A 19,483-nucleotide genomic window follows, 5' to 3' on the forward strand; every position below is an offset into this window, starting at 1 on the left:
GGCATCACACTCTGTCAGTATCCCAAAGAACAAATTAGTCATCTTGATTTGTTTTTCTAGTTCCTTGTCTCTCTTTGCATCATTAAATAGTGTGCTGCCTTCAAAGACAGCCTTCAGCTGTGCCACCAAGGGAGATCCTTGCATAGAGGGGGTTCATTCAAATTGTCAATCTGTGAACCTTGCAGTTGGTCTGGTGGGAAAACTGGCTTCTTGTTTCAGTCCTGCCTGCAGCTGGCTAGTGTAGGGCATGACTCTAGGGGAGGAGAGAGTGTGAGGGGGAATGCACACACCACTAGCATTATATTCAGTTCCTTCTAATCTTGGCTCCACCCTTTGCTAGCTGTGTGACCTTGAGCAAGTCACTTAACTTCTCTGTGCCTGTTTCCTCATCTGCCAAATAGGGATTAAGTATCTGTTCTTCATCCCTCTTAGACTCTGAGCCCCATGTGGACAGGGACTGTGTCTGATTCGATTACCCTGTACCTACCCCAGCACTTAGCACAATGCTTGGCACATTGTAAGTGCTTAACAAATATAAATTTTTATTATTATTATTGTTCCTATTCATCGGCATGGATTCTTGGTCCAGAAGCCTCAGGATTGAAGCTCATCTATTGTTCCTGATGGGAAATTCCATCAATTCTCAGTCTACATGCTTCTGTGATTTTTCAGAATCAGTTCAAGATCATCTGCTTATCTTATGGTATGAGTGCTTCCAGTCATCAACATCTGGGAACTTCTATAAGTGTGATTTTAAAATGTTTGATGAGGCTCTCAGCCTTTTGAGTTGGAAGAGCATCTTAGAAGACTTGAACCATATTCTGACACCAGTGTCCAGATTTGATCTGGTATGTAGCCTTGCTTTGCTCCATTGGTGACTTGGGAAAGATTCTGACACATGCCCACTGGCCCTCCCAAAGAAAGCCTCTTAGGATCTTGATCAATATTTCAGGGCAACCAAACATTGAAAAACAAAGGGAGAGGCCTGGTGTGGGGGTATGGGAGAGAAGAGGTGAATTTAAAAAGAAAGGAAAGCATGACAAAATACAGGAATAGTAGAGACCTGGCAGGGGAGACACCATGATCATGTAGGTGGCTTTCCCAGGGTGAGGCTCAGCCACTGCACTGCGGCTGCTGATGACTCCCCAAATGTGGGAAACTCCACTGCATAATTTGTGGTAGCCTCCACTCCTCTGCTGCTAACCTCCTCACTGTGCCTCATTCTCACCTGTCCCGCCGTCGACCCCCGGCCCACGTCCTCCCCATGGCCTGGAATGCCCTCCCTCTGCACATCCGCCAAGCTAGCTCTCTTCCTCCCTTCAAAGCCCTACTGAGAGCTCACCTCCTCCAGGAGGCCTTCCCAGACTGAGCCCCTTCCTTCCTCTCCCCCTCCCCATCTGCCCAACCTACCTCCTTCCCCTCCCCACAGCACCTGTGTATATGTTTGTACAGATTTATTACTCTATTTTACTTGTACATATTTACTATTCTATTTATTTTATTTTGTTAATATATTTTGTTTTGTTGTCTGTCTCCCCCTTCTAGACTGTGAGCCTGTAGTTGGGTAGGGACTGTTTCTATGTGTTGCCAACTTGTACTTCCCAAGCACTTAGTACAGTGCTCTGCACACAGTAAGCACTCAATAAATACGATTGAATGAATGAATGAATGAATGAAGTACTTAGATACAATTATTTTAAGCCTGTTGCTTTCCCCTACCTGAAATTCATTTTAGGATCTAACTCCCCTAGTAGATACATTCATGAAGAAATACAAAATTCCTTGACATTATCATAGAGAATCAGAACCTTGAAGTTACCGATGATCTGAGGACTGTTGTATGTAATTATTTATCTGGGGCCAGAGTTAATTCAGTAGCTGTAATAGATTTTTTAAATAGTATCTGTTAAGTGCTTACTATGTACCAGACATAGTACTAAACTCTGGGGTAGATACAAGCTAGTCAGGTTGGATGCAGTCCATGTCCCACATGGTGCACAATCTTCCTCCATATTTTACAGATGAGGGAACTGAGGCCCAGAGAACTTAAGTGACTTGCCCTAAATCACACAGCAGGCAAGTGGTGGAGCTGAGATTAGAACCCAGGTCCTTCTGACTCCCATGCCCAGGCTCTATCCACTAGGCAACACTGTTTCTTGATACTGACAAAAGGCACACTGGGATTCACCAAGAGGAGTACTGAGGACAAGAATTCTCCATCTATCAGTGGCACTTATTGAGTGTTTCCTATGTGCAGAACACCGCACAAAGTGCTCAGGAGAGTACAATACAAGAGTGGTAGACATGATCCCTGCCCACAAGGAGTTGAGAAGCAGTGTTGCCTAATGGGTAAAGCCCGGACCTGGCATTCAGAAGGACCTGGGTTCTAATCCCAGCTCTGCCATTTGTCTGCAGTGTGACCTTGGGCAAGTCACTTAACTTCTCCATGCCTCAGTTACCTGATCTGTAAAATGGGGATTAAGACTGTGAGCCCCATGTGGGACAAGGACTGTGTTCAACCTGATTAGCTTGTATCTACCCCCGCATTTAGTATAGCGCCTAGCACATATTAAGGGCTTAAGCAATACCATAAAAAAGGGGTTTACATCCTAGAGAGGATGATCCTTTGAGGATCCTTAAGGGCAAGGATCCTGTCTCCTAACTCTAACTGTATTGTCCCAAGTGTTGCACACAGTAAGCACTCAAATGAATATCAATGATTGATTTCTGGATTAATTGATTAATTAATTGATTGAGAGAAGGGATGATCTGGAATTGGACAGAGAGGATTAAGGAGAGGCTTAAGGCAGGATGAAAGAAATCATACCAGAAATTGATATGAAGGAAAAGAGAAAAGGAATTATTTTCTATTTATCTAGGAAAGGTCTCCAGTAGGGAATCAATAGGGGAGAAGCAATTCTGGGAATTAGGAACCTTTATTCTCCATGAAGTTCAAATGGAGAACCACATCAAACTTTTGGTAACCTCAGAGTTAGATCAACTACGGGTTCTGTGTTTAATGAGAAAAAACCTGGCCAAGTGCAGAAATTTCCCTCACTAAAACTCTTGCATGCTGGAAGCAAATGAGATTTCTGTTGTAGAAATGCAGACGTTATTGGAGGGTTTGCATTTTGTTTAGTTGGTTTTGAGCTTCAAATGAACTGTCCTGCCAACAGAAAGTGAAGAAACCTTCTGGTTTAAAGTTCAAGTGAGATCACTTTCCCATGTCTTTGCTTTGCACAGCAACGACCTCTGTTTTCTTTCCTATTCTGCTTTCCACTCAAGGAAGGCGCTAAAAATTGAACTGCAAAATGTTCACAAATTGTGGCTTCATTAAGATTTCCATTCATCTGACTTGTCCTCTCATTAACATTAGATGTTCTTGGCAGTTTGTAATTACCTGCACTGGATTCTTAGCCAAGCCCTTGGCCAAAGCTAAAATCAGCAATTCCAGTGACAGCTTTGAAAACATAGCCTTCCGTTAGGGAATTTAGGAAGCAAAAGCCCATTTTCTGGAGAAGCATTAGGCTTTGGAGTTATTCTTTTTTGAGAGCACTGGATTTTAGCAGATGGGGACCAATATGAGTTGAAGGGAATTGATGGATCAGAATGTGATTAAGTCCATGCATTAAATGGAAGATGTCACAGACTCTGCTATTTAGATTGGTCTTTTCTTGGATCCCAGAGAGCAAAGATAATATTAAGGCTGGTTTGGGGAGTGGATTTTTTTTTTTTTGGTGATGCAAAATAAATTCAGTTGTATAGATTTTTCTCCCAGTGGTGAATTAGATTCCTTTTAAGGATGTCCATTTTCCATCAAACTTCTTTATTGCCATCACGATGGGGACCTTATGAAGCTTATATTTTAGCAGAGTCACATTAACCTTGGTGTGTCCTTTGAGATGCTTTTCTGCCTATGTTTATATGGACTACTGATTTCACCACCTTCTGCATTAATATGATGCCATTAGTCATCTTAGTGACACTTCAGTTCAGCTGAAGCGATTCTCTTCAAGGAGATGAATAACGTGGTGCCTATTTTCAAAATGCCTGTGTAATATCAGGGGCGATTACTACATGTGGCATGTTTGATTAGTCCACATCTAGGAAATATGCCTCAGTCTAGCTTGGGTTACAAGACTATTACAATAACAAAAATAGGGCTCCATCTACTTAACAAGGACTTTTATTGGAAGATCTCCAGGTCCACTGTGATTCTGGGAGCAGATTTATGACCTGTTGATGGAGACTTCAGGAATGAAAACTGCAGCAGAGTAATTCATTATAGTGATTATAGGCCTTTCAAGAGTCTACACAGTAGTTTCTAGATGATCCCCTGGAGTTCCATTGGAGAAGAATCCAGATTTTCTTCTTCTAGTAGCTTCAAACTAGCATGGTTAGCTGAATAGTTTAGTTTAGTTTGGACAGCCTCCTTAAATTCTTTATGTTTCAAGGAAATCAGATGGCCTGTTTACAAGGATTGAATCTTTACTGTGAGACTGATTTCTGAGCTGGCTAGTTGAGCCATATGTAGTCTGCTCATTGTGAAGTTTCCTTTCTGGACGACAGTTCTCCATACTTACCAGCTTCCCAGTTTAGTACCCCTCTGGCTAAGAGCCTGCCCTAACTGGAATACAACTGGCAATTCACCTTCTGATTTTCAAATTGAAAGCCAATGATTTGTTTGTGGTGGCCTTAAATTAGCCTAAACATTTTAATCCTCTTCCCAGAGTAAGCCAGATGGCCCGGGCCGGTCCATTAACTCACCCACGAATGTTCCATGAGGTGTCTGAGCACTCAATCAGTTGTATTTATTGAGCACTTACAATAAGCAAAACACAGTACTAAGTGCTTAGGAGAGTACAATATGAGTAGTATTATTCTTCCGATTCTGTACTGAAAGAAAGTCAGGACCATAGAGTAAGTCAGGGGAAAGATGGGCGAGTTCATTCATTCATTCATTCATTCAATCGTATTTATTGAGCGCTTACTGTGTGCCGAGCACTGTACTAAGCGCTTGGGAAGTACAAGTCAGCAACATATAGAGACAGTCCCTACCCAACAATAGGCTCACAGTCTAGAAGGGGGAGACAGACAGCAAAACAAAACATGTAGACAGGTGTCAAAATTGTCAGAACAAATAGAATTAAGGCTATATGCACATCATTAACAAAATAAATAGAATAGTAAAGATGTACGAGTAAAATAGAGTAATAAATCTGTACAAATATATAGAAGTGCCGTCAGGAGGGGAAGGAGGTAGGGCAGGGGGGTATAGGGAGGAGGAGAGGAAAAAGGGGGCTCAGTCTGGGAAGGCCTCCTGGAGGAGGTGAGCTCTGAGTAGGGCTTTGAAGGGAGGAAGAGAGATAGCTTGGTGGATGTGTGGAGGGAGGGCATTCCAGGCCACGGAAAGGACGTGGGCCGGGGGTCGATGGTGGGGCAGGTGAGAACGAGGCACAGTGAGGAGGTTAGTGGCAGAGGAATGGAGGGTGTGGGCTGGACTGGAGAAGAAGAGAAGAGAGGTGAGGTGGGTGGGTGGGGGGGGAAGGTGATGGAGAGCCTTGAAGCTGAGAGTGAAGAGTTTTTGTTTGATTCGTAGGTTGACAGGCAACCACTGGAGATTTTTGAGGAGGGGAGTGACATGCCCAGAGCGTTTCTGTACAAAGATAATTTGGGCAGCAGAGTGACATATAGACTGAAGCGGGGAGTAAAGACTGAAGTATAGACTGAAGTATAGACTATAGACTGACTAAATGACTTGGAGTCGTATAGCAGGGAGTCAGACAGTGGCAGAGTTGGAACTAGAACCTAGGTCCTCTGACTCCCATATTCATGCTCTTTCCACTCTAGATCATGCTGCCTCCTTGCTAAATGCTGGCAAAGGCCAATTTCCCACTGTAAAAGCCCTATTTGTCATTTGAATTTAATTTTCTGTCTCTTTAACCAGTCAATCACTATGGAATCTAGAGATCAGATTATAGTTAGTGCTTCTCATTCTAGAAGGTTAATGACTGTCCCTGGGACACCTCAAACAAGCCCTTTCGTTAGCGATTCCCTTAGCTATGGGTGCCTACATGAGGAGATGTAAGCATACCACCTACATATGTACATATCCATAAGTTATTTTAATGGGCATCTCCCCCTCTACACTTTAAGTTCTTTGTGGACATGGAATGTGTCTACCAACTCTGTTATACTGTACTCTCTCTAATGTTTAGTACAGTGCTCTGCACACAGTAAGTGCTTGGTAAAAACTGTTAATTAAGGAGATTACCACTAACTCTTTTTTATGAGCCACTGCCTCAAGTTGCTCTGACTGCTGGATTTTATTTACAGTTCACACTTGTGACTGCAGATTTCCTTTTGTATTGTGGAGTCTAATCAGGACTGTTTCTCCATCTCCAGACAAACCTGGACTGGTGGCCATGGTCATCCAAAGAGGCTCTGGCAGAGCTGAGAAATCCAGGACTTCTGGTTCCCAGTCAGAGGGCCAGACGGGTTGCCTCTTCAACCCTGGCAACACAGGTTGGGGTTAATCAGAGCTGCCAAAGTGGTAGGACATTCAATTTCACATGCAGAACCTTTAAAATTCTGGATTGATTAAAGGTGCTTGAACAAGAATGAAGAAGAAAATCTGAGCATCCGTGTCTGGACTAGATTAATCTGGCTGAGTCACCAGTGGAGCCACTGGAATAGAGTAGATGAAAGAACGAATTGCCTTAAGTCTGAACTACAGAAATCAATAACAGTCACGGGAAAGTGAATGAAGATCAGAGAAAAATAGTCTTAGTTTTTCGACCCCTATAAATGAGCATTTGCAACCAGCTTTGGTTTAAGTTGTTAGTTTACAGGATTTAACCTTAGGTGTAATACAGCATATTGATTAGATGGGCAACACCTGTGTGGAATAAATATGCCAAGACTGATATGCCAACACCGAGGGGATTAGGGATTCTGCACGGAGTGATTTCCTGTCAGAAACATCTTGGGAAAGGATGACTCTGATTAAGTGAAAATAATGTGGCAACATGGCTGTCTACTTGGAGAGGCGAGTCATTTAGAGGATTAGACACCAGACATTATTATGGTTAAGGAGTTTAATTTTCTAAAGCATTCGTGGAATATTGCCACCCTTTTTTTTTAACACTTTGCTCCCTGCTGCATCTTCTTCCTCTAGGCATTGACTCAGATGATTGCAGTTATATTTTTTTTTGCCAAAACTCTGAATCTTTAAGTGAGAATCCCCTAATTAGGAGATTATTCTCTTCTGCACCCGCGATTAAGCCAGCCTTGCAGATAAATATGATGTTTCTCCATCTCCAGACAAACCTGGACTGGTGGCCATGGTCACCCAAAGAGGCTCTGGCAGAGCTGAGAGATGAATCCAGGACTTCTGGCTCCCAGTTAGAGGGCCAGACGGGTTGCCTCTTCAACCCTGGCAACACAGGTCTTCCTTCTCACCTGTATTTTTTTTTTCCAGAAGAAGATAAGGAGAGGATTTGCTCTGTTTGCCTCAACATCTGCTTGATAGTCAGGCATTCTTAAAAAAAGCCTACCATTGAAGGGGTTTTGGGAGAAACCAGGCCTCTGTGTCTCTGGCCTGGGGAGCCAGGGAGACAGCTACCATATGCTAATTTGGAACTAAGGTTTTCTAATTTTCTTCCCTTTCATCCGTGTTCCTGGCACTGATGCCTTCTCTCTACATAAAGTAGGCATCTCTGATAGGGCCTGAATTCTAGAATCCTGAATTCTATGATTGGTGCTGAAACAGTTCCCAGGTAGCAATTAGCTCCATGGGAGGGACAGAAGGAGGAGCCAGAGCAGAGGAAAGCTGGTGGAAGAAGTTGGGATGCTGAAAGACTGAAGCCTGAGAACCCGTAGTCATTGCGTCAGTGAGGGGAAAGAAGAATGGCAGAGCCAGCTGCCTCTGAGGAGAGAATCCAGCTGTGGGAGAAGCAGGAGATCCAGCTGTGGGAGAAGCAGGAGCAGGCATGAAGAATTCTGTGGGAGCCAGAGCTGTGACAGGAAGAGAGGCAGGAGCATGGATGGAGGACAGGGACATCTTGGGGCAGACCAAGTATTTCTGCTAGTCTGTTCTTGTACCTGAAAGTCATCTGGCATTCGAGGTCTACTAATTCCAGGTTTATTTCCTTCCCTGAGTTCACCTCATACTTTTCTAATAATAATAATTGTGGCATTGTTAAACACTTAGTATGTGTCAAGCACTATAAAAGTGGTGGGGTAGATATGAGATAATCAGGTCCCCCTTGGGGGTTCCAGTCTAAGTAGGAGAGAGAACAGGTATTGAATCTCCAATTTTGCAGATAAGGGATATGAGCCACAGAGAAATAAAGTGATTTACCCAAGGTCACACGGCAGGTAAATGGTGGATCCAGGATCCAAAACAGAGCTCCTATCTTCCCACCCAAACCCTGTCCTCCCCTGACTTTCCCCATCACGGTAGATGGCACCACCATCCTTCCTGTCTCACAAGCCCGTAAGCTTGGTGTTACCCTCGACTCCTCTCTGTCTTTCCACCCACATATTCAATCCATCACTAAATCCTGTTGATCCTACCTTCACAACATTGCTAAAATCCACCCTTTCCTCTTCATCCAAACTGCCACCACGTTAATACAATCACTCATCCTGTTCCACCTGGATTATGGCATCAGCCTCTTGCTGACCTCCCAGCCTCCTGTCTCACCCCACTCTAGTCCATACTTCACTCTGCTGCCCAAATCATTTTTCTATGAAAATGTTCAGAACATGTCACCCCGCTCCTCAAAAAACTCCTCAAACAAAAATTCCTCACCATTGCCTTTAAAGCATTCCACCACGTTGCCCCCTCCTACCTCTCCTCTCTTCTCTCCTTCTACAACCCAGCCCACACACTTCACTCCTCTAGCTCTACCCTTCTCACTGTGCCTCGATCTCGCCTGTCTCGCTGCCGACTGCTAGCCCATGTCCTGCCTCTGGCCTGAAGCACCCTCCCTCCTCAAATCTGACAGACAATTACTCTCCCCAGCTTGAAAGCCTTATTGAAGGCACATCTCCTCCAAGAGGCCTTACCAGACTGAGACCCACTTTTCCTCAACTCCCACTCCCTTCTGCATCACCCTGACTTGTTCCCTTTGCTCTTCCCTATTCCCAGCCCCACAGCACTTAGGTACATATCTGTAATTTTATTTATTTGTATTGATGCTGTCTCCCCACTTCTAGACTGTAAGCTCGTTGTGGGTGGGGAATTTGTTTATAGTTGAATTGTACTCTCCCAACTGCTTAGTACAGTGCTCTGCACACAGTAAGTGCTCAATAAATACAATTGAATGAAAGAATGAATGGTTAGAACCCAGGTCCTCTGACTCCCAGACTCTGGTTCTTTCCACTAGGCCATACTGCTTTTCTGTTGGAGTTTTTCTGTTCTTGTGTTGACTTCATTGGAATTTCTGGTGATTAAGCCACCGACTCTTCTGCCCAGGTCTAGGTTGTATGAAATCAATCAATCAATCAATTGTATTTATTGAGTGCTTACTGTGTGCAGAGCACTGTACTAAGCGCTTGGGAAGTACAAGTTGGCAACATATAGAGATGGTCCCTACCCAACAGGGGGCTCACAGTCTAGAAGGGGGACACAGAGAACAAAACCAAACATATTAACAAAATAAAATAAATAGAATAGATATGTACAAGTAAGATAAATAAATAGAGTAATAAATATGTACAAACATATATACATATATACAGGTGCTGTGGGGAAGGGAAGGAGGTAAGGCAGTGGGGATAGAGAGGGGGACGAGGGGGAGAGGAAGGAGGGGGCTCAGTCTGGGAAGGCCTCCTGGAGGAGGTGAGCTCTCAGTAGGGCCTTGAAAGGAGGAAGAGAGCTAGCTTGGCGGATGTGGGAAGGGAGGGCATTCCAGGCCAGGAGGATGAAAGAGTTTGGCAGGACAGTTCTAGGTTATATGAAAGAGTTTGGCAGGATGACAAGGACACAAGTTGGAAGAGGATTCACTCTGCTGAAGGGAAAGAGGGAACCAGAGTGTTAAGGGAGTTAATGGGTCAAAACTGGAGTTGGCTTCAATACCATGTCCTGACTGCAATTTGGGGACCTCTAGGATCTCCCTCACAGAGATCTCCACTCTCTTGACCCCGTGCATCTTTCTGAGCAACAAAACCCCCACCTCGCCTCCCTCTCCTCTCTACCCAGTCTTGATGATCAGATTACTGCTCTCAACTCTACCCTTTCTACTTAGCTAGACTCCCTCGCTCCCCTTTCCCTTCGCCACTCTCGTACCACTAACCCACAGCCCTGGATCACTGCCACTGTCCGCCTCCTTCGCTCTTATGCTCGAGCTGCCGAACGCTGCTGGCAAAAGTCTAGACACCATGCCAACCTCGTTCACTTCAAGCTTATCCTTTCCTGCCTTAACTCAGCCCTCTCTTCTGCCAGACAAAACTATTTCTCCTCCCTTATTGACACCCATGCCCATCATCCCCGTCAGCTTTTCCGGACATTCAACTTCCTTCTCAGGCCTCCGGTTCCTCCCCCTCCTCCTTCCCTCACCCACAACGATCTGGCCTCCTACTTCATTAACAAAATTAAATCCATCAGGTCCGACCTCCCCAGAGTCACTCCCCCTGCTTCTCCAACCCCCTGGCTCTCAACACTCTCTGCTACTCTCCCATCCTTCCCAGCAGTACCCTCAGAGGAGCTCTCCTCCCTCCTCTCAAGTGCTACTCCGGCCACCTGTGCTTCTGACCCCATTCCCTCTATCTCATGAAATCTCTCGCTCCATCCCTTCTCCCCTCCTTAATTTCCATCTTCAACCGCTCACTCTTCACTGGTTCCTTCCCCTCTGCCTTCAAACATGCCCATGTCTCTCCCATCCTAAAAAAACCCTCTCTTGACCCCACCTCACCTTCTAGTTATCGCCCCATATCCCTCCTACCATTCCTTTCCAAACTCCTTGAATGAGTTGTCTACACGCGCTGTCTCAAATTCCTCAACACCAACTCTCTCCTCGACCCCCTCCAGTCTGGCTTCCGTCCCCTACATTCCACGGAATCTGCCCTCTCAAAGGTCACCAATGACCTCCTGCTTGCCAAATCCAACGGCTCATACTCTATCCTAATCCTCCTCGACCTCTCAGCTGCCTTCGACACTGTGGACCACCCCCTTGTCCTCAACACGCTATCCAACCTTGGCTTCACAGACTCCGTCCTCTCCTGGTTCTCCTCTTATCTCTCCGGTCGTTCATTCTCAGTCTCTTTTGCAGGCTCCTCCTCCCCCTCCCATCCCCTTACTGTGGGGGTTCCCCAAGGTTCAGTTCTTGGTCCCCTTCTGTTCTCGATCTACACTCACTTGGTGACCTCATTCACTCCCCACGGCTTCAACTATCATCTCTACGCTGATGACATGCAGATCTACATCTCTGCCCCTGCTCTTTCCCCCTCCCTCCAGGCTCGCATCTCCTCCTGCCTTCAGGACATCTCCATCTGGATGTCTGCCCGCCACCTAAAACTCAATATGTCCAAGACTGAACTCCTTGTCTTCACTCCCAAACCCTGCCCTCTCCCTGACTTTCCCATCACTGTTGACGGCACTACCATCCTTCCCGTCTCACAAGCCTGCAAACTTGGTGTCATCCTCGACTCCGCTCTCTCATTCACCCCTCACATCCAAGCCGTCACCAAAACCTGCCGGTCTCAGCTCCGCAACATTGCCAAGATCCGCCCTTTCCTCTCCATCTAAACCACTACCCTGCTCGTTCAAGCTCTCACCCTAGGCCTTCTGGACTACTGCTTCAGCCTTCTCTCTGATCTCCCATCCTCGTGTCTCTCCCCACTTCAATCCATACTTCATGCTGCTGCCAGGATTGTCTTTGTCCAGAAATGCTCTGGGCATGTTACTCCCCTCCTCAAAAATCTCCAGTGGCTACCAATCAATCTGCGCATCAGGCAGAAACTCCTCACCCTTGGCTTCAAGGCTCTCCATCACCTCGCCCCCTCGTACCTCACCTCCCTTCTCTCCTTCTACATCCCAGCCCACACCCTCTGCTCCTCTGCTGCTAATCTCCTCACCGTGCCTCGTTCTCGCCTGTCCCGCCTTCGACCCCCGGCCCATGTCATCCCCCTGGCCTGGAATGCCCTCCCTCTGCCCATCCGCCAAGCTAGCTCTCTTCCCCCCTTCAAGGCCCTACTGAGAGCTCAGCTCCTCCAGGAGGCCTTCCCAGACTGGGCCCCTTCCTTCCTCTCCCCCTCGTCCCCCTCTCCATCCCCTCCGTCTTACCTCCTTCCCTTCCCCACAGCACCTGTATATATGTATATATGTTTGTACATATTTATTACTCTATTTATTTATTTTACTTGTACATATCTATTCTATTTATTCTATTTTGTTAATATGTTTGGTTTTGTTCTCTGTCTCCCCCTTCTAGACTATGAGCCCACTGTTGGGTAGGGACTGTCTCTATATGTTGCCAACTTGTACTTCCCAAGCGCTTAGTACAGTGCTCTGCATACAGTAAGCGCTCAATAAATACGATTGATTGTTTGATTGATTGATCTCCCTTTTGGCATATTCTCCCTCATTCTTTCTAACAAAATAGTTTTGATTTACTAATAATGTTCATTATTATTATTATTATTGCTGTTGAAGATCTTTATTAGAGGAATTGCACTCTTGGAAGTTAGCAACTAAAATGGTTAGGTGAGAGAACACATCCTGGTGGACTGGTCTAATCTTTCATGACAGACAGCTCTGGCTACTGAAATGGAAGCAGTAGATGTAACCTCTCAACTTGAGAGAGACTTCTGGGTTTGTTCCACATCACACATTCTTCAATAATGTGAGAAAATATCATCTAAATTACATAGCTATAGGGTGTGAACACAACTGCCTGGTAGGTCCTTCCAGAAAGTGATTATCAGTGGATTGATGTCAACTTTAAGGGACATAACAAGCAGTGTTCTGTAAGGGCCATTCCATGGTCCAATATAGTTTAATATTATCAATGACCTGGATGATTTTAGTTTGCTGGTTACATCATGTTAGGCCGAGGAGGTGCTGGCATCTTGCATCAAATTCATCATGACCTTAGAGAAGCACTCAGGCACCAACGGAATGAAGTTTAAAACACCGTGCAAAGCAATATAAAATATAAGTGTTCTCCAAGAGTTGATAGAATGCATCCTACACATGTAGCGTGGCCTAGTGGAAAAAGCCTGGGTCTGGTAGTCAGAGGACCTGGGTTCTAACCACGGTTCTGCCACTTTCCTGCTGTATCACCTTGGGCAAATCATTTAACTTCTCTATGCCTCAGTTTCCTCAAATGTAAAATGGGGATCCAATACCCATTCTCCCTCCTACTTTGACTGTAAGCCCTATGTGGGATAGGGATTGTGTCCGATCTGATTAACTGTATCTACCCCAGTGCTTAGAAGAGCAACACATAATAAGCACTTATGTACAATAATGATGATAATAATAATGCACAGTGATCAAACAATACCTTCCACATTCCTACCACCAAATACAAGAAATTCAGCTAATAACTGGCCAGACTAAAAATGACAATGTAGAGGTTGTGTTCCTGAAAAACCGCACATTCATAAAAACTGGTGTTATAATACTCGCATGGGCAGTGGATGTGTCTACCAATTCTGTTATATTGCACTGTTCTAAGTGCTCAGTACAGTGCTCTGCCCAAAATAAGTGCTCAATAAATAGGACTGATTGATTGATCAAATTCCATCCAATCAGATGTGCATTGTGGTAAGAATATCCCCTAACTTCCCCCACAAATTTTATCCAAAACGTGTAAATAGAAACATGTATTATAGAAAACCTGAAGGTGTCAGGAAGGTCTCCTTGATGAAAATCAGAGGAGTCATTCGACAATGAGTAATAATGAATAAACATTATCAATGAGTCATGAATTGTCCAACAATCAGTGTACTAGTTATTTTCCATGACTGAAAGGCAAATTTCCATAGCCCCCTTATTCAGGGATAAGCGTAGTATTTTAGGACACAAATAGGCTTAATCCTGAGTTCATGCCTCCCTCAGCTTTCTGGGTTGTTCCTACAGGGTGTGCATTGACAACATCTTCCTGGAATCTTGAGAAACCATTAGGTTTGTGGGTTTCAGTTCATTGCTCTTGGTGGCCATTGCCTGACTTCTCCCACTTTCCTTAGGCCTGGGGAGAGTTGTATCACCAGAATTTAGGCATCCAACTCAGAATGTAAAATTCAATATCCTTTTGGCATCACGGAGCTGGCATTACTGATGGGACTGATATTTTGATAGAAGAACTAGGCCCTTAAAGGTCAGGGCTGGAGTGAGCCTTGGCATGTATGTATAAAGGTGCCTCACCTGGTCACTGCTCAGATGGTCCATCAGCACTTCCTGTGGTCTCAATCTCCTCAGATAATTAGAAATTTGAAATGTATAGTACAGGTCTTCAACACTAACTCTCCCCCACTGAAGGTTCCCGGTAGCTCGTGGGTGGGTTCACCTGCTCAGTAATGGTAACCAGGTCTGCTCCAAGGTCTGGCATGTTCCCATGCTGTTACTCCTTCGCTTTGCCCTCCAGCTCTGGCTCTTCCTTCACAGCAGTCATGAGGGCCAGGCAGCCTTTCCCTGTCTGTTCTGTGATGAGTTGACTCACAGCAGGCCAATTGCTGAGATGCGGTGAGCAGTAGCAATCTTGTCATTGCAGCTTTAGATGGAAAATTGCTGTAAGCAGCAGGGGATTGAGCCATGCCATGCTTTGCTACCACATCTGACCTCACACCTCAAAATGATGTGTGCAAAAGCATCCTTTTTGGAGTGGCTGCAGCCTGTCTGTGGTGACAGAGGAGGAATAAATGAAGCAGTGTACTTAAATACAAATACCTAATAGCACCCGGGCTTGGTGGATGGGTGATGTTCGGGAGTTCATTCATTTATTCAATTGTATTTATTTAGCACTTACTGTGGGCAGAGCACTGTACTAAGCGCTTGAAAAATACAATTTGGCAACAGATAGAGACAATCCCTACCCAACAACAGGCTCACAGTGTAAAAGGGGGAGACAGACAACAAAACAAAACAAGTAGACATTCATCAATAGCATCAAAATAGATAAATAGAATCATAGATATATACACATCATTAATAAAATAAATATGTACACAAGAGCTGTGGGGAAGGGAAGGGAGTAGAGCAGAGGAAGAGAGTAGGGGCAATGTGGAGGGGAGGAGGAGCAGAGGAAAAGGGGGCTCAGTCTGGAAAGGCCTCCTGGGGGAGGTGAGGAATAGAGCTAGTTCAGTGGATGTGAGGAGGGAGGGAATTCCTGGCCAGTGGTAAGACGTGGGCCAGGGGTCAACGGTGGGACAGACAAGAATGAGGCACAGTGAGGAGGTTAGAGGCAGGGGAGCAGAATGTGCAGGCTGGGCTGTAGAAGGAGAGAAAGGAGGTGAGGTAGGAGGGGGCGAGGTAATGGAGAGCTTTGAAGCCGAGAGTGAGGGGTTTTTGTTCAATACGGAGGTTGATAGGCAACCACTGGAGATTTTGGAGGATGGGCGGTGACATGCCCAGAGTGTTTCTGTAGAAAGATAATCTGGGCAGAAAAGTAAAGTATAGACTGAAGTGGGCATAGACAGGAGGTTGGGAGATCAGAAAGGATGCTGATGCAGTAATCCAGTTGAGGTATGATGAGAGATTGTACCAACAAGGTAGCAGTTTGGATGCGGAGGAAAGGGCAGATCTTGCTGATGTTGCGAAGATGAGATAGGCAGGTTTTGGTGACGGATTGGATGTGTGGGGTGAATGAGAGAGCGGAGTCAAGGATGACACCAAGGTTGCGGGCTTGTGAGATGAGAAGGATGGTAGTGCCATATGGTGAAGGGAAAGTCAGGGAGAGAACAAGGTTTGGGAGTGAAGATAAGGCGCTTAGACATGTTGAGTTTTAGGTGGCGGGCGGACATACAGTTGGAGATGTCCTGAAAGCAGGAGGAGATATGAGCCTGGAGGGAGGGAGACAGAACAGGGGAGGAGATGTAGATTTGGGTGTCATCTGCAAAGGGATGATAGTTGAAGCTGTGGAACTGAATGAGTTCACCAAGGGAGTGATAATGAAAGGTGCAGACAGGGCAACCCCAGAATTTCTGTTTATGAAATCCCATAACAACAGAATACGGGGGCATCCATTGAAGCTTGTAGGTGGTATCTTCAAGCTAAACCAGAGGAAACACTTCTTCACCTAAGCATATGATATCTGTGATCAAAGGAAGTTGTGCAGGCCAGAAAATTCAGTAGGTTCAAGAGGGGTTTAGATAAATTCAGGGATGAGAAGTCCACAATGGCTAGAGGCAAAATTAGGGATGTAGAGAGAAAGGCTAGGAATAAAAGATAACATCCAAGGAAGGCAATCATGACATTATTCCTCTAAACAATGTTGTTGTCACTATTGAGGGCAGAATATTCGATTGGATGGACTAATAGTCTGACCCAGTAATGCCGTCGTTCTTAGACTGGAAATAAATATTTAGGGTGACACACTGTTTCCTGCTGAAATGGCTGTCCTTTGGGAAAGGGACAATCAATATATTTATTGAGCTTTTACTGTGTGCAGAGCATTCTACTAAGCATGTGAGGGAGTACAATACAACAGAATTGATAATAGATACGTTCCAGGACCACAACGAGTTTACAGTCTAGAGGGGGATCCAGATGCTAATATAAATAAATGAATTAAGGATAGGTACATAAGTGCTGTGGGCTGAGGGAGGGGTGAATAAAGGTGTGCAAATCCAAGTGCAAAGGCTACAGAAGAGAGTGAGAGAAGATAAATTAAGGGCTTAGTCAGGGAAGGCCTCTTGGAGGAGATGTGCTTTTAATACGGCACAAAGAGAACATGCCAAGTGGGAGAAGAGAGGGAGGCAAAGCTACTTTGGTGGTTTTTAGACTCATTGAGTCATGGGTTGGAGGCAATTGCATTTCACCTGTGGGGTTCTTGTGTGTCTTTTCCTGGTTGCTTGTGTATTCGCCAGTGCTGTGTGTGCTGTCCCATGGTAGGAGTGTGCTTGGATTATGAGACTAAGTCATATTGGGTACTTCTTTACTAGGATTACTTTAGTGTGAATCAACTTGTAATTTTTCCATACAATGTTATTTGGACAGGAGGAGCAAATTAGGCATTTGTGGAGACGTATTGACACTTCAGCTCCACAAGAGACCGTTTAGTGCATTGCCTGCTAAATTTCTGGCCAATCCCCTGAAATTTAGGGAGGTTTCAGTGGATCCCAGAACATGCATTCCGGCCTATAGGTGGTTGGCATGTCTAAGGAACAGGCAGAAACTTTGATTTCTAGTCTTACCTAGAAGCAGTGTGGCTTGGTGGAAAGAGCAGGGGCCCGGGAGTCAGAGGACCTGGATTCTCATTTCAGCTCTGCTACTTACTGCAGTGAGACCTTGGACAAGTCATGCCACTTCTCTGTGCCTCAGTTCCCTCATTTGCAAAATGGGTATTAAATACCCATTCTCCCTCCTACTTAGACTGTGAGCCCCATGTGGGATCTGATTATCTTGTATCTACCCTAGCATTTAGAAAAGTGCTTGGCACATAGTAAGCACTTAAAAAATTCCACAATTACTATTATTAGCTTTATTGTTTAAAGTACATTAGTGAAAGTTTTGTTATCAGCAAAAGGGGATGAACAGTATTAACCTCCATCACAAGGTTGTGGTGAAGCATTAAAAAGTGATTTACAAAAATAATGGGCCAGGGAAATGCACAGTGATAATAATGATGGAGGTGAAAGGCTCTACCTCTCATTGCCAACCTATTTGTGCAGGTTTCATCCAGGTCTTTTATGGATGGAAAAAATGTACTCTGCACACAGTAAGCGCTCCACAAATACCACTGATTGATTTAACTCCACCTCCTTCTTTACTAGCTCCCTTTTCCAGATTCTCCTCATAAAAAGGCATTATCTCTGAGATGTTGGGAGATATTTGTCTTGGTTACTTCCCCTTCATTCAGGACCAGAAAATTACAGTGGTTGGCTCTCTGTACTAACTATTGGATATTCTGGTCTGGCTCCTAGATCAAAGTGCCTCACCCTGTGCTTGGAAAGAAAACACCGTGACTTAGTGGATACAGCATGGGCCTGGGAGTCAGGATCTGGGTTCTAATCATTCATTCAATCGTATTTATTGAGCACTTACTGTGTGCAGAGCACTGTACTAAGCGTTTGGGAAGTACAAGGTGGCAACATATAGAGACGGTCCCTACCCAAAAGCGGGCTCATAGTCTAGAAGACATTTGTTAAGCGCTTACTATGTGCAAAGCACTGTTCTAAGCACTGGGGGGATACAAGGTGATCAGGTTGTCCCACGCGGGGCTCACAGTCATCACCCCCATTTTACAGATGAGGTAACTGAGGCTCTGAGAAGTTAAGTGACTTGCCCAAGGTCACACAGCAGACATGTGGCAGAGCTGGGATTCAAACCCACGACCTCTGACTCCAAAGCCCGGGCTCTTTCCACTGAGCCATGCTGCTTCTAATCCCGCTCCACCATTTGCCTGCTGTGTGACCAAGCCACTTTATTTCTCTGTGTCTCAGTTACCTCATCTGTAAAATGGGGATTGAGACTGTGAGGCCCAAATGGGACAGGGACTGTGTCCAACTTAATTTGCTTGTATCCACCCCAGCGTTTAGCACAGTGTCTGACACATAACAAGCATTTAAGAAATACCATTATTATTATTATTGTTATTAGTTGGTGTCAGTCCTAGAAGGAACAGTGCAACACCTGGCTTTCTCTACCAGTAGAGCTCCTACTGCATCGTTTCTCTTGCAAACTTACCCATCTCCTTTTGTCTCCCCACTCTAGTCCATACTTCACTCTGCTACCGGGGTCATTTTTCTCCAAAACCATTCAGTCCATGTTTCCCCATTCTTCAAGAACCTTCAGTGGTTGCCCATCTACCCCTGCATCACACAGTTTCATAATCTGAAGGTCCTGAGTCAGCACTTAGAACAATGCTTGACACATAGTAAGCTCTTAACAAATACCATAAAAAAACAGGAACTACTTACCATTGGCTTTAAAGCCTTAAATCACCTTGACCGCCCCATCTTACCTCTCTAAGTTCCTACTGTAACCCGGCATGCTCACCTCACTTCTCTAATGCCAATCTACTCACTGTACCTCGATCCCATCTATCTCACGACTGAACCCTTGCCCATGTCCTGTCTCTGGTCTGAAAATTCTTCCCCTTCATATATGACAGGCCATCACTCTCCCCACTTTCACATCCTTATTAAAATCACATCTCCTCCAAGAGGACTTCCTAGACTAAGCCTTCATTTCCCCTTCTCTCTCTGTCTCCTTTCTGTGTTGCCCTTGCACTTGGATCTCTAACCTTTATTTACCCCACCCTTAGCTCCTCAGCCACATAGCCGTAATTTATTTAAATGTCCCTTTCCCCCTTTA

General features: G+C 45.1%; 1 protein-coding gene and 1 pseudogene across 1 annotated transcript in view; both read left to right on the forward strand.

The window, feature by feature from the left end:
- GRIP2 (glutamate receptor interacting protein 2) overlaps nt 1-19,483 on the forward strand; it is a 601,447-nt gene that overhangs the window by 16,775 nt on the left and 565,189 nt on the right. The gene's annotated exons all lie outside the window — the stretch shown is intronic.
- On the forward strand, nt 1,056-1,201 carry LOC119920277 (annotated as a pseudogene).

The sequence above is a fragment of the Tachyglossus aculeatus genome, chromosome X1 (assembly GCF_015852505.1).
Source record: "Tachyglossus aculeatus isolate mTacAcu1 chromosome X1, mTacAcu1.pri, whole genome shotgun sequence".
NCBI lineage: Eukaryota > Metazoa > Chordata > Mammalia > Monotremata > Tachyglossidae > Tachyglossus > Tachyglossus aculeatus.